The sequence below is a fragment of the Physcomitrium patens genome, chromosome 22 (assembly GCF_059467195.1).
Source record: "Physcomitrium patens ecotype Gransden chromosome 22, ASM5946719v1, whole genome shotgun sequence".
In the NCBI taxonomy this organism is placed as follows: Eukaryota; Viridiplantae; Streptophyta; class Bryopsida; order Funariales; family Funariaceae; genus Physcomitrium; species Physcomitrium patens.
This window is the reverse complement of record NC_143431.1, coordinates 7,758,668-7,768,203: the sequence shown is the minus strand read 5'-3', so window position 1 is coordinate 7,768,203 and position 9,536 is coordinate 7,758,668.

Genomic DNA, 9,536 nt, shown 5'->3' with positions numbered 1-9,536 from the left:
GTCTTACTTCTAAAATCTCCTTTACTTTGTATAAAATATCCAAATTGTAGCAAAACCCTTTCAATACATTTTTCTCCTACAAAAGATTTTTTCTCCTTGAATTTTAGAAATTCATATCTCTTAATTCAATTGTTTTATTTTTCTCAAATTTCTAGATGATATAAAATTTATCTTTAAGATTTACTACAAAAAAAAAATTTAAATCTACTAAAAATCCTTTATCATTTTAGAAATCTTAGCAAAAGCTTTAAACCCTAATTTATAAGCTCCTGAGTACTATTTTCTCTATATTTCAAAAGTCTAAACTTCATTGTCTAAACTCTCAATATATAAAACTATTATTAATATAAGACTTTTATTGTAAGTTATAAGGAAAACTTACAATTCAAATTATTGCCATATTTGATAATCGTTACTTAAATGCAGTAAATATAAATCCTTTAAGTTAAATGCCATTTATTGTACATGTAGCATTTTTATTTGATATTTCAGCTAGACTTACTTTATAATGTCAAAATTTGCATCTAAGAATTGTATAATAAATTTATAATAATAACCTTCTCATTATTAGCCATATTAATGGCAATATCACCATATTAATGAATATGTATATCTAATATAATATTTATTACATCATGAGGTGAAAGCCATATTATTAAATTTTTGTTCATTACAAAAACGATTAGATTACAACTTTAAAGTAGTTAGTTTAAAAGCTCTAATATAAAAGTTGATTTTGTATTAATAATAGTTTTATATATTGAGAGTTTAGACAATGAAGTTTAGACTTTTGAAATATAGAGAAAATAGTACTCAGGAGCTTATAAATTAGGGTTTAAAGCTTTTGCTAAGATTTCTAAAATGATAAAGGATTTTTAGTAGATTTAAATTTTTTTTTTGTAGTAAATCTTAAAGATAAATTTTATATCATCTAGAAATTTGAGAAAAATAAAACAATTGAATTAAGAGATATGAATTTCTAAAATTCAAGGAGAAAAAATCTTTTGTAGGAGAAAAATGTATTGAAAGGGTTTTGCTACAATTTGGATATTTTATACAAAGTAAAGGAGATTTTAGAAGTAAGACTTTATATATTTATATTAAAGATGTAGATATAGAATTATGTCAAAAATATGATATAAAGATGGATTTTTATAAGAAGATTATAGATTTTTTTTGAGCTTATTAGAAATCAAGCTTATTGGCAAATGATTTAATTATGACTTTGTATAGTAAAGGATGTTAGGGCATTTTTAAAAGCTTTAGAAAGTCTTATGTATAAAACTTCTTAAATTTAAAAGAATTTTATAAGTAATATATTTTTTGATACTATTGTATTTATTTGAGTTTTATAATAAGAATACATCACTTATTGGAACTTTTTTAGTAAGTTAAAGCTAAATTCTCTATAATTAAGTATTCAATATATTTTCAAATAAAAAAACATGTCATATGACAAACACTGCAAGGATCTATTTCTTCCTTGAAAAATACATTTAGAACTTTTTCACCAATGTAAAGAGATTATATCTTCATTAGATATGTAGAAGATACCAAAATCTTCTTTCTTACCTACCTTTTCTGAACTTATTCATTGGCATCTACCAATTAAAAGTATTACTCTTATAAAGCTCTTTGCAAGTATTGGTACAAGTTTGGCAATAATATTAGAGAGTAGGTTTATTATTAGACAATATATTCATGTAGATACTGAAATTGCACCTAATTAAGTAGCCTAATATCATCTTGAAAGATTATCACTTATATATTCTAAGTAATTACAACCTAGTGCCATTCTAGGTTATTTTAGGTAACTTTCTTATAATGTCATCTTTATTAATGATGAAGATTTGATGAGATTAGACAACATCAACTTATTGATTATTAGATGGCCTTGTCAAGGTCATTCTTTGCTAAAGTAGATTAAAGATTAAATGATCTTTGATCTAGTTTATTTTTAAATTTAATGCAGCATTCACAAAGATGGTTTATGCATTAAATCATACCACTTGGATACATTTTAAAAAATATATCACCATTAATTGACATTTAAATACAAGTATTGGAGTCTTATCAATATATTAACCAATTCTTTGGTCTTTTAGCTTTTGTGGATGCTATAGCTTTGACTTCATATGTTTGTTGATCTTGTTTGATTTGCACCAACTTGGCATTATTTCAAGTGCTTACAAAAGTACTTTTTAGAGTTAAATGACCTGTTGGACTCCATACTCATGATATATTAGATAATAATCAAATTTCTTTGGTTGTTACTAGGATTAATGAACCTTCTCTTATATTGACTAATAAGATGGAAGCATCTTGTGGCACATTTCTTACATTTGTAACATTTTCATCATCATTTGTATTTCAAGCATATAGACCTAACATGGTTTGAGATATCAATTTATAAACCTATGAAGAATCTAATGCAAATGAAGGAGAATATGCTATAGGCTTTTCAACTAGTACCACAACTGTTTATGATCTTATTGAAGGATAACATTATTTTTTCTTAGATCAGACTACAGACCTAATTATTTTAATATGAATTTTTAAAATATGTCTTATTATTCAAAATCATTTTCATAACCATATTGGTATTTTGAGGTCAAAGAACAATAGTCAAGGACAATAGATCTTAAACTTAGTAAGATTGAAAAATTTGAGTTGTTTTTTTTGCTTACAAAGGTATGTAATTGATGAGCTACAAGTTGAACATATATTTATTGTTTTAGCTAGAGACTTAGAAAAAACAAATGCTTAAGAGATTTTCTCGTGGGATTTTTTTTTGGAAGATATTCTTTGTTCTATCAATATTTCTAATTCATACCAACATTGTAGTTATGAAGTTCCTTATTTACATAGAAGTTAGGATGTTGAGGTTATAAAAATTATTTTTTCAACAAATTAACAATTAAAGGTTGTGTCGGCATATAGTGGTGTTCTATTGATAAAGAAAGAGACTATAGAATTTGATAATTGGCCATTGGAATTAGGATCACATCTTATTGATGTAGAAGCACAAATGATATAGGCTTTTATTTATTTATATTGTAATTTTTTGCGTATACACTTAAAAATCATGAAGATTATAAAGACAAATCTATTGACATTTAATTTGAAGATAATCATTCAATCTTTTGATAACCTTACAAGCTTAGTACCTTGAAAAAAACTAATATCTAAGTTTGTTATCAAGAATTATTGATTGTGGGCTTGATTGAGATTTTTAATAGTGAATATGCTTATGCCATAGTCATGCCTTTAAAGAAGGATGCTTTCGGCAATTGGATAAAGAAGTAGTGTCATGTTGTAATATGACTATATGGTGAAAGATGATAATATGGATCTTATTATAGAAGAGCCAAGTTAAAAGATAAAGCAAAAAAGTATGGATAAAAGATAAGAAGGTAGTAAAACTTTTAGTAGTAATGCTATCTTTTTAGAAAAGTGACTTCTACTTATTTTGTAGGGCCATAAATAAGACAAAACAAAGTAGATTGGAAAAATAAATGATATAGGCATCTTGAAGAAGAAATTAAGATTAAATTCTAGTAAAAATTATCTAAAAAAAATTAGATATTGATACTTGGAGAAGGCCAGTTATGAACCAAGATTGAAATCAAACCCTAAGGTATAAAACCAAGTCTCGATGACAATTCCAGGGTTCTTTGGTAGATTGGAGAATAGGATTAGAAAGTAGACTTGATAAAATTTTGATGAGCATTGAATTTGGATGATTTGGATTTGTATTGACTTTGTAAGAGCTTTGCAAAGTTAGGATTTGTTTAGGGTGACTCTAAATTTGTAAAATAAAATGAGAGATATTTTTTGAAAAATACTATAAGTTTGGTAATAGATCTATAAGTGATATTTTGAAGATTTGTGGGTGTATATGTGTTCAATATATGCTGTGAGTTTGAACTTGATCAAAGGGTTGGATTAAGGGTTATTGAGATTTAAATGGATCAGAATCTAAGAAAGTAGAGTTTTAGGCCTAGTGAGGATTTTTAAGATTTCTTGCAATCTATTAATTAGATTGGAGTGAAAGTTATGTGTGTGGGTAGTAGACTTATTCTCTTATATATGTAAGAAATTTAAAATAAATTAAATAGTTCAATAAGGAGATATTGGCACTAAAAATTTAATATTTAGATTGGAAAAGGAGGCCGGCCAACATTTGAATAGATATTAGGATTGATCTTCTTTTTGGTGAATTCGATCTTTTTCAAAACTTTTGTGCTTGTTTTTAATTTAATTATTAAGAGGTGTACAAAATTGGAGTTAAAATCAATAGTTCATTAATTAGTTATTGAGGTTAAAATCTTCTATAGGAATTACTTGGGATTATTTAGGATTTTGTTAGGATTTATTTAGGATATGGTTAGGATTTGACTAGGATTTATTTAGGGTTTGGTTAGGATTTTTTTAGGATTTGACTAAGATTTATTTAAGATTGATTAGGATTTGATTAGGATTTATTTAGGATTTGATTAAAATTTGGTTAAATTTTGATTAAGATTTGATTAGGATTTGATTAGGATTTTTTAAGATTTGACTAGGATTTGATTAGGATTTATTTAAAATTTGATTAGGATTTGATTAGGATCTAATTAAGGTTTCTATTTTAATTATTTATTAAGATTTCTATTTTAGTATATTTTTGAATTCCTATGTTATTTCTTTATGATTTCTTTAAAGGATCTTTTGGAATACTTTGTGTTTTTTAAATAATTCCTTTGTAATTTTGATTGAATTTGATTAATGTTTGCTTATACTTACTAATATTTAATTTTAATTTATTTAAGAATATATTAGAATTTTTAGGACTTATTGTAATTTTTCTTTTATCTTCTACAGCGAGGTACTCAATGCATTCTCAAGTCAAACGCCACGTATTATGACAGCGGATGTTTAGATACTACCATTCAATTAATTATAAGATTAAGTTTGGTTGATATTCAATGCCAATGTCAAAAGAATTATTTAATATAATAGAATTCTCTTGAATATTCAATATTTTGAATTTAAGATCTAGTTATCATCAATTGTCATAACTTATTAAAGATTAGGCAAAGATAGTATTTTTAAGAGTTGATCAAAATAACAAAGATCAATTATATCATTAGAAGTTTCTTCTATTTGGTTTTAAAAAAATACCAACTAAGTTTCAATGGATGTTGGATCAAATTTTATTTAGCTTGTCACTTTTAAAATGCTATATTGATGATGTTATTAATTTTAGTAACACCTCAAAAGATTATGTGAGGCATTTGGAAGCAATGTTTGAATAATTATAATGATAAAAATTATGATTACATCATAAAAATTATAAATTCTTCTATAAATATTTATAATACTTAGATCACATAATTGTTGCTAAGAGAATCTTAGCAAACAATAAGCAAAGTTAGATGCCTTGTATAAAATCTTAACTTAAGTGATGTTTTATAATTTTTGACTTTTTTAAGATTGATAAATTATTATTAAAGTTTTGTTAAAACTTTAACTTTATTATTAAGCCTTTAACTATTCTTATGGATAAAGATCAACCATGGATTAGAGATCATGCACAACAACATACATTTGATACATTGAAGCAAAAGTTGGATTCAATTCCAATGCTTTGCTATTTAGATGCCAATAGATCTTTTTAATTACATACAATTTGGAGTGCAGTAAGATTGGAAGTAGTCTTGACATAAAAAAATGATGTATGAAAAAAATATGTTATTGCATTTGCTTCTAGAAGTAATAACAATGAAGAGTCAAATTACTCATCTTACAAAGAAGAAGTTTTGGCAATAATTTGAGCCATGGCTTACTTTTGATCTTACTTGTATGATTAATGCTTCATACCAATAAATGACTAATAAACTTTAAAGTGGCTTATAGAATCAAACAAGCTTACTAGCAAGCTTGCAAGATGAGCTTTGTAGCTTCAAAAATATGACAAAGGTTCTGCATTGGCTAGGCATTATTAATTTGGATGCCAATATACTTTCTTATAATCTATATCCTTTTAAAGAAGACTTAATTGGAGCTCAATGATATGGAAATTGAGATTGAGAGGTAGTTTCTAGATGGCATGTAGCCACATACTTGACTATAATGTCAAATTGTATAACCATGGTTTTTGACTAGAATTCAAATGAAAAATTGGATAAGGATCAAGTAATTAGTAATGTATGGAAAGATCTTACAGTCTTGTACAAGATTCAATAATGAAATTTTTTTTTAGCTATCTTTAATATAAAAAGAAATTAGATTAATTATTGAATAATAAGATTTTATTAGAAAAATAATTTTTTATTTTGTGTGTGGCCTAATAGAGCTAGGCACATAGTTCCAAGGCTAAAACAAAGAGCCTTCTTAATACAATAAGTACATGAAGAACTTAGATATTTTGAAGTATGCAAGATATATTTTATATTGCACAATCAATATTGGTGGAGGAGTATGTATCAACAAGTAGCTACATATGTTTCTTGGTATGAAGTATGTGATTAAGTTAGATCAAACTATAATACTTTATCACCTTAGTTGAAGTCATTATCTATTATGGATTTGTATTATTATTGGTCTTTGGACTTTATTAGATCACTTGTTGTTATTTCACGTAGAATTAAATATATATTAGTGATGGTAGAGTATTTTAGCTAGTAGATTTAACTTAAGACTTTATCATAAAACTCTTCAAAATTGGTAGCTATGACTTTTCTTGATTGAGTATTGGCACGTTTTGGAGCACCTACTAAAGTCTTAAAAAATCAAAGAAGAAATTTTCTTGACATGTTTGAAGCTTTATACACTAAAGCTTTGATAGGTCATCATACCATATCTAGAAATTATACTAAGGCAGATGACCTAGTTGAGTGGATTATTCAAATTATCAAACATAGTTTACAAAACTATGAATTACTTCATAGCAACCATTGTAATTGGAACTTGATGTTTCTATAAATTATAATGGATTATTTATTTAATAAACAAATATCTTTGATATCTTTTAGTCCTTACAAATTATTGTATAGATAAGAAACAATTCTATCCAACTGAATACATGAAAAACTAATTCTAGTTGTAGAATTAAATGATATTGATGTTTAGATTCAATATCTATATAATAGAGAAAAATTATTTAAATAAGCTATGCCTATGGCTATGAAAAACTTATCTATTGTTCAATATCATAATATTTTATATTATATTTATATTTATAATAGAACTAATCAATCTTAGTTGTGAAGATTCTCTAAAAGAAATTATGTATATTTTTAGTATAAGGTACCTATAATACTTCATGTTAAGGCAAGACCTTCTCATGATGCACTTAATTTAAGTATATCAAGGATATTTGAAAGGTGATTAGTTTTACTTGTAAAGGAAAAGAAATATAATGCTAATATATTTACAAATTTGAGTAGGATTTAGAATATGAGATTGTTGCCTTAAATATATTGTTCAAGCTTTGAAGGTATTATCTTTTAAAATACATTCTTGATTCTATAGTGGTTTAAGATGAATATTAGAAGAAGATTACGATAGGAGTTTTTTTATTAAAAGGATTTTTTTTTTCTTTTTTTTTTTTTTTTTTTTTTTTTTGCTTGGATAGGAGTGTAGAAGAGGGAGGTTGCTGAAGTTTTTTTAGTGGTAAGATTCAAAACTGATTTGATATTTTCTATGCCATTCATTGAATTTTTTTTATTTTTATTTTAAGATTTTGAAAGATTAAATCTTATTATTAGCTTTCCAATAAGCCTTAGCATACAAAAAGAAAAGCAATGACAATAGAGATTCACATGAACTTGTGGAAAGGAAGTTGCTAGAGTTTTTGAGTAGTGTGATTCAAGACTTATTTGGAGTTTTTTATGCCATTTATTATATTTTTATCTTTTTATATTGAGATTTTGAAAAAAACTAGATTTTATTATTAACTTTTTAACAAGACTTTTTGGTACTTTTATTAAAAATATCCTCAAAGCAATTAAAAGTGCAAGTTGAACACAATGGAATCATGAAGCTAAAGTGTTAGTTTGGAGCATGAAAAAGAATTCAAGAGTTAAAAGGAAGAAGTGAAAGATTTTGACATTTGAAGATAATAGATGATTCTGGATGGATGGATGCAAGTGGCACTATGAGAAAAAGTGCCAATGATTTGTTCTTGGTTTTGAATATATTCATCGAAAGACAAGAAAAGATACAAATAAGTGAAAAGGAGGTGACCAAGGCATTACAAGGTGTGGTCAACAACCATAGTAGGTTTAATGGAAGGAATATCAAGAAGTTTTTCTAAGCATATGTAGGAGAGATGGAGGTACATCAAGTCCTTGAATTTCACTATATTCCTAGTTTTGAGTTGGTATGCATTCTTAAAATTAAAAAAGAGTGAGAGATTTGTATAGAGATGATTCAAAAGCTTGGAGTGACTTTGAGAAGAGGTTGAGAGATAAATTTTATAATGAAGATTCTAATAGAGTCACTAAAAGGTTATTTTTAGAATAAATTGAGTAATAATTAGAGAGATTTATATATCCTAATAAATTTCTTAAAAAGTTTGAAAAAAAATCTCTCAATTTTCATCTTCAGAGAAACTTTTATTGGATATAAGGAAGAGTGAGCTCTTTTTGCAAGCAACGGATGAAGCATTAGAAGATATCTTCTTTGTGCTCTTAATTGACAAGTCCACCAAGAGAAGATTAATTATTGATTGAGAGAGAATAAAAAATGAAATACTATTAGTGACAAAAAAACTTCTAATGAAGGTATAAAGAAGAACTTTGAGGTATGAAGTTCTACCACCTATAATGCTAATCAGTCCATCAAGTCCACTGACATCTATTCTAATCAAAGAGACATATATGACTTTTTCCAAAGACACCGTTGAGGAGTTTGTTAAAAACATAAAAAAACTGAGAGTGGAGATGAATAAGTTGAAAAAGAGCCAAAGAACTATGTCTTTGCGTACATCCAAGGAATCAAAGGAATTTATTAAGAGGTGCATGTATTGTAATAGTCTTGAGCATAAAAAGAAAGATTGCTTTGATTTTGATGAAGACTTGAAAAAAAGAATTATCCTCTTCAAAGAAGGTAGAATGAAGCTTACTACTATGATGTTGTATGGCATGATTTATGATTTGGAAATACACTGGATACCTAGATGTATAGAATTTAGCTTTAATTTATTGGCCAAGCTCTGAAAAATGATTTATTCTTAATATAAAAGATAAATTTACGTAATAATATCAAAAAAAATTCTATAAGTAAAAACCCTTACATTTAAGAAGTTTTATATATAAGGCTTTTTAGAGTATTTAGAAATTTCTTAATATCCTTTGCTATACCAAACCATAATCAATCATTTGTTGATAAATTAGATTTTTAATAATTTCAAAAAAAATCCATAACTTCTTTTTAAAACTCATCTTTATATCATAAATTTATCATAGCTCTATATCTCTATTTTTAATATATACATATATATATATATATATATATATATATATAGTCTTAGCTCCCAAAAATTCCTTTAT